This window comes from Pagrus pagrus, assembly GCF_965226575.1.
Source record: "Pagrus pagrus genome assembly, chromosome: 20".
NCBI lineage: Eukaryota > Metazoa > Chordata > Actinopteri > Spariformes > Sparidae > Pagrus > Pagrus pagrus.
In genome coordinates, this window is record NC_140207.1 from 21248745 (window position 1) to 21255985 (window position 7241).

The window sequence follows — 7241 nt, forward strand, 5'->3', positions numbered from 1 at the left end:
TCTTCATAATCGACAGAGATTTACTTTGCACTTTTAACTCGTTCTTATCAGACAGGGTTTAGTTTTGAAGTATCTGCATTTATGTATCAAGAATTGACTTAATAACAGTAAAATATTGATAACAAAATCCAAATCCCGATTTTTATCAGAAAGTCCAGACTTGACAGTTTTCTGTGTCAGTTCAGTCCTCTTGGACTGTAGCCAGCCCTGCATGTCAGTCCAGAACAGTTGGACTGATTCACAGTGAAACAACATATGATCCAAAGTTTCAAACCATGGTTATTCACATCAAAGTTAAACCTCAGTCTCAAGAATCGGTTTGTTTGATAAATCTCATTGAAGATGTTGAAGTTCAGCTCTTTCGCCTGAGGAGTGAGAGGGATTGAATAGTATCTCCTCCATATTATCTTCACCAAAGCGACAAAACGTCTGTTTTTAATTCAACATGTAGAAAAAGATGTCAACGGCTGCGGGTGCTGCTAGCTAGCTAGCTAGCTGTAGACTGCATCAGGCTCTATCGCCACCGGCGGTCGTCTCAGTTCTGTATAAGAGATAAACTTGAACTCAGAAGGTGGACGGTTGGATTTTTATCTTTATTAAAAATAAATAAAAAATATGTGAATTTTTCTTTTCTACACATATTTTTGAGTTTATTTAGTTGAGTATTTTGAGTGAAAACGTGAAGAGATGTCCTGAAACGTAGCTTCCATCTTCCAAATGAGTTTGTGATGATGTGTGTTTTTATAAAAAGAGTTGATCAGGAAAGTGACAAAGTTGTTCTGGTGTTACAAAGACGACTGCAGCAGCAACATGTCTGTGAAGAAGCTGTTCCAGGAACGTTACCAAATACGACAAATTACCATGACGTCACAACAACAATAAACATTCTTCCAGGTGGCAAAAAACTCTGCGTTCTCCGCTGGCACAGCTAGTAAACAAACCTTCCATGTAATTTGATCTGGGCGCAGCGATCGAGAAAACGGAGTAAATGGCTTGAATGAATGAGTTTATTTTTGCTGGGTGCCACGTGATATCTCATTAATATTCAAAAGGTCATAGGTGTCTCTTATTGGCTAGTCATGCTGCGTCCACTCTACCATGGTAGAATGACATGAAGACTGAAGTGTCAAACGACGATGCCATGTAAGGTAAATTGCCAGGAGACCCACTGTCGGCCAGCCTAATCTAGATTTCAACAGGTAAGTTGGTTCAAAAACAGACATGGTGGAAATTCAGACATAGTTGACATTGGCCGCGTTTCCCAGATTCGATCGTTCTTAAGGACTTAAGAAGGCTCTTAAGAAGGGTTCGGCTAAGAAGGAGCGCTAAGATACGGGTGTTTCCCAGATGCGTTCTTAACTGCCTTCTTAGGAGAACCTTAAGATCAAGCCAAAGAAGCTTCTTAAGAAGCTCTTAGTGGGAGCTGTCCACCGCGCTGCTGCTGTGCTGAATCAATCGATGCCAGGCAAATCGATCACCCACCTCTTTATGTGTGTGTGTGTGTGTGTGTGTGTGTGTGTGTGTGTGTGTGCTGTCAGACCGGGCTGTCCAGGCAAAGAGATCCAACGGCTGATCACTCTGGTGTCTCCACACATCCAGAGAGCAACCCGCTGCAATTTTGGCCTCAGCCCGGAGGTGCAGCACAGAGTGATCAGCCGTTGGATCTCCGCACGGGGCAGCCGGTACTTTGCCTGGACAGCCCGGTCTGACAGCACGTCCAGTGGGGAGAAGTGCTGACGCACGTATGCATTTATGTAAACCGTCTAGCTTCGCGCACGGCGACGCTGTTGGTTCGCAGCGAGAATGTGCTGTATTGCAGCCGTGGTTTCTCACACGCGCGGACTTTGGCAACGCATTTATACACTGTAGAGTAGCAGGTGGAGCCTCTCTGGATGAGGTTCAGCTGAGTTTAATACATCTGTTCCCTTGATATCTGTGAAATGCCACAGGGTTGTTGTTTTTTTTATGTGTAGTACTATAAACTCATATATGCAGATGTTGTGGAAAACTTACACGTGTAATTCAATGAAAAGTTTTTTTTTTCATCTACCATTTTCTATTTTTTTTTCTTGCGCCAGTGGTCCGCAGCTATGAGCGCATTTCAACATTGAGCATTGTTTTATTATTTCGAAAAGTGGAGGATATAAATTTCCCTGACGCGCTTGATCACTGAGCATTTGGTCGCTAAGAAGGCTGTAAAGAGTGGGTCAGCTCGATCTTACATTTCCTTCTTAGTGAAAGATCTTCTTAAGCTAAGTGCGACTCTGGGAAACGCATCCTTCTTTCACAGCGTTCTTAAGAGCGCTCCTAAGAAGATCTTAGCACTTAAGAGCTTCTTAACGAATCTGGGAAACGCGGCCATTATCATTTGAGGGACTGATGAACTCATTCAGACGGTAATGAAATGCCTACCTTGGTCAAAGGTGATGCAGCCTAAAGGCTAGTAGCACTACTAAAGTAGCCTAATTGTAAATGAGCTTCGGCTTACCATTGAGTAGTTATTTCAGTGACTGTTGCTGTTTGCCTTACAATCTGTTGTTACAAAGGCTGTGGTAGATGGTATATTTCTCTGTTATGTAATTAAAACGATTATGATCGTTTTCTGTTACTCGGATCGGATGGTGCAGACGTGCGCTTTTGACGGTGAAATGGATAGCACGCTACATTAGCGTTAGCTGCTACTCAGCTAGGCAAACACTCAACTCGCTATGATGATGAAACCAATGATGAAACTACATCAGTCATACATCAGCTTAGCCTAACACATGTTTTGCTTTCCCTATTTCATCCATTGACATTTGATCAGTAGCCTACATGACCTTAGACGTTCTGACTCTTTTTATGTTAATAGCCTACAGTACTGTACTTTTACCTCAGGCGGTGTCTGCCGATGACTAAAAGTAGTAAGCAAAAGATCATGTGTGGCTTTCAGTTATGTTACTATCTATCTATTAGCTTCAATCAGTAACTCAAGTCCTCAGATGAAAACCCATAAAAGTTACTGCTAAGTACTAATCTGAATTTGGAACTTTACAGTCCTACTTCAGGCCATGTTTGTAATTTAATACAGTGAACTGAGGGTTGTGTTAGTTTACCTGTGCACACAATTACATTTTTACAGTTTAAGGCAAACAGCTTGTAGCATTATTTCATAAATGAATAGTAACGTTATTTTTTAAATGAATGCTCTGGTTGCAGGTCTTACAGATATGCCTCATATCGTCAGTTTACATGGTGGATGCATGGCAGACTGGGGAGAAGAATCCGCAGAGTCATTCCCGCATGTGCAGTTAACAAAATAAGAAATGTCTACCCAGAACCAAGTGGAATCTATACAGGGTTTAAGGATGTAGATATTGATGATACAGAAGTAGATGAATCATGGAGAGATTTTTTTAAACAGTTGAACAGTGGAACATTTGAATGCATTTCATCAGGAGCACTTTAATTTCTTGCAATGTTTAAACAACTTTTCTGTTTCAGTTATGCAGGGTTTAGCAAAATCGGGTATAATACAAAAATGTTAATGGTTTAAAAGAAAATGTTTTGACAAAATGTAGCCTACACTACTGTGAATTTTTTTGACAGTAAATCTGTTTTATGCTGTTTGAAATATGTCGTTGAATACAGACCCCTTGACTAGAATGTAAAATTAAAGTCAATGTGGATGTAAAAAATGCTGGTGTGCACATCATATGTTTGTAATGATGCTTGTACTACTTGAAACGTGAGAACTGCTGTGTTTGAACAATGATCTGTGATCTGGGCAGTCTGTCTTGTGGAGCCATGATATGAGTTTGAGTCTCTCTCATGTCCATGCCCTGGTTTGAATCTGACACAGAGGAGAGAACATCTGCCACCATAGCCTTCATGTATCCATAGTCCTTCTGAACAGCCACTGGTCTTGCTCTGAATCTCTTGTGGACTTTGCTCCATGAGATTTTGAACTTGGGTTCACCGACACTCTCCCCATCTTGGTAAACAGCCTGTTCAAAAACAGAAACATGGAAATAGGTTAAAAATGTATATAGGAGCATTATGAGATTTCTTGTGGCATTTTGCCCTTGACTTCTGACACTGAGATTGGTTTTAGTTGTATGGTGTATTGGACACAGACAGATACAAAACACAGACAAACTGAAAACAGCTATCCCATACAAGTATCATTGTATTTATGCTAAATTGCAACACCTGTCCCTAGAGGGGCTTTTGTAAAATAATAATAATATAAGATTAAAAAGTGAGAGATAAAAAGAAGGATGAACTTGGCAAAAAGATACACTACAATAAAACACATATTGTAACATAACCACAGAAAACTAAACGTGACTACAGGGATGTGTCCCCATCAGATTAAAGCTTAACAAATATATTTAAAATGTAATGCAATCACAGTCCGATTCCACCACTTTATAATCTATTAGCCTAAATACTGTAAGTCTGGTAAATGAATTAATGGACAACACTGAATAAAAATTGTTAACTTAGTGACGTGTTTCTCTACTCTGACTCAGCCCGTGCACCGTCTGCGCACATATGCATTACTCCTATGGATTAAAATGGTGGCTCTGCCTTTTATTTACCTGTTGCTTTATTTAGACTCAAGAGTGTGTTCAACCTACTTTCTGGAATACCACCCTGGTTTGTTGCTGAATTAACCAGGATTTAGTTGCTTTCTTAGAAGTGGTAAAGATTGCAATAAGTTTCAAGTGATCAGGTAGTGAGATCCAATATTTTACATAATATCCACTGACACAAAGGAGAGAAATAATGATAGTTCACCAACCTGTTCCCTGTCTGCATTGTTGTTATGATCCAGAGCAGCAAGCATGGAGGCATGGATCATCACGTCATATCCGAAATGTGTTCTCTTTGGAAGGTATTTGAGGTACATGGAGTGGTATACCTGAAACAAATTTGAATAAACAAAAGTAGATAAAAGTGAGTCACATCCTGCCTTAAAAATACATTACATTACATTAAGGTGAAACCTTTTGCAACATTTCTGTATTTGAACATACCTCTAGTGATGTTGTGTGGATGCACTTTTTCAGATGACCCAGATCTTTCAAAAGCCACTTGTCTTTAACAGTCTTCACAAGTGCTTGGTGGCCTTCGGATCCTGGCTGTAACCAAAGCTTGCTTCTCTGGCTTGTCTCATCAAGGGGCTCGTGAGCACAGCGGTGATAGTGTCTGTTCCCTGGCCAGTCGTGTCTGTTGGTAACATGGTGTATCACTGACACCCACTTTCCTTTCAAGACCTCAGACCGAGTGTCCTCCTCTTCTTGTTTATCCAACTCACGTTCATCTGTGTAAGCGTGGTCCATGGTAACAACTTGGTGCACATCAGCTGGCCACTGTACCGCTGCATCTGAAGTGTCTGAATCTGTCTGAGTGGCAGCATCAGTCATATTTGGAGAACACTGTAACATTACACTTACTGATTGCTTAACTGACTGAAGAGGTGAATTATCAGCTTCCTCTGTGAGCAGTGGAGTGTCCGATGGTTCGGCTAACGTTACAGAAGCAGTAGCTGGTTGTCTGCTCAGGAGAGCATCCAGCGTCTCTTGTCTATGGGGCTTTTTAACGCGCATTTCACTCGCTCCCCGAGGGCGTTTAGGCTCCTTATGTGGGAAAATTGTCGGAAAAGCATTTCATTTTAGTCTTTGTTTATACCCAGCCGCTCCTGTGAGCTCTTTCAGCAGTTGTGGTCGACTAAAAGCCTCAAATGCATCAGGAGAAAAATGTCGAGACACAGCTGAGGATCTTTGGGAAGTTGTGTCCGTCCACAGGCATCTTCCCACTCCTCTCTCCTCTTGTCAGTAGGAAAGCAGTGTAAACTCACATCACTCCCCTTGTTGCCTTTTGACTGGTAATCGCATCCAAAAGCAGCACAATATGGCATTTTACTTGAAATTTTAACTGTGCGCACGTAAACACCAGCATCAATAGCTATTACATCTGTACATTCTAGGTTCTTTTCAGTCTAATTTTACCTGTTTATATTACCTGTGGTTCTATTAATGCACACTCATATGTACATTTTTGTTCTGCTATTGCACATTCATAAGTATATGTTGGTTCTGTTATTGCACATGTATAGGAATTGTTTATTTCTTGTACAGTTGCATAGATTATTATTGTTTATAGTATAGTTTGCACTGTGTACATACATTGTATATATCTTGCTTTCTATTTGTTATGTACAGAGTGTTTTTGTTTTTCTTTACCATTGCTGCTGTGACAAAATAATTTTCCAGTCTGGGATCAATGAAGTAATTCTATTCTATTCTATTCTATTCTATTCTATAAGTGCAACTATTCTACGTCATCGCCCCCAGAGTGCATTGCGCGAGGAAAGCATGGCGTCCTACGTAGGTCAAAATATGTACTAAATATTATATATTTTTAAAGCAATGGCAATATTTTATGTGCTTCTAACAACATATTTTAGTACAAGAGAACAATTGTGGCGAATTAGGGCCTACAAGTCTTCATAGCCGGGGTTCCTTTTAATGCCCTCTTCAGCTTCTTAAACAAATGTGGAAAGGATGTATGGCCCAGCGGACCTCTGCCAACTCCTGGCTGTTACTCCTGAATCCTCAGTCTGAACACCTGGCTCCAGTCCACCTGCAGAATCCACAACATTGGTTTCATTGACAATTTCAATCTGTTCTGGAACCGTCCTTCCTTCTTCCAGATAAACAGACTTCACCCGAACAGTCTCGGTAGCACAGCTAAAATCCAGCATGCTGTTGTGATCGCTGCGCCGCATGATTGACTACTGACCTGCCACACCCCCCACCTGGAGCATTCTTCTTCTCCACCTACTCTTGCAGCACACAGTACTGTATCTCTCACAAGCTCCCCCTGGCAACCAACCCAGGTACTGACACTCTCCATCGCTCAACACCCCTACCATTGGCTGTCATGAATTCAATTCCACTGCTGTGATTAACTAGATAGCAATTTCTGTTGTTATTTCCTTGCGATGGCCGGGAATCGAACCGGGGTCTACTGCTTGGAAGGCAGCTATGCTCACCACTATACCACCATCGCATGGAAAGGTGTGGAATGTCTGCCACATCTGGAGTCTACATCAGTGTTTATACAGAGGGAGGTGAGTGTTTACCATAAGGAGGGGAAAAAGAGAAAGAACAAGAGAAAACGGTGCCAGTTATCCTGGATAAGCTTCCCGACCTACTGTGCTCTCTCCCATCATCCATTAACCGGGTTCTAGT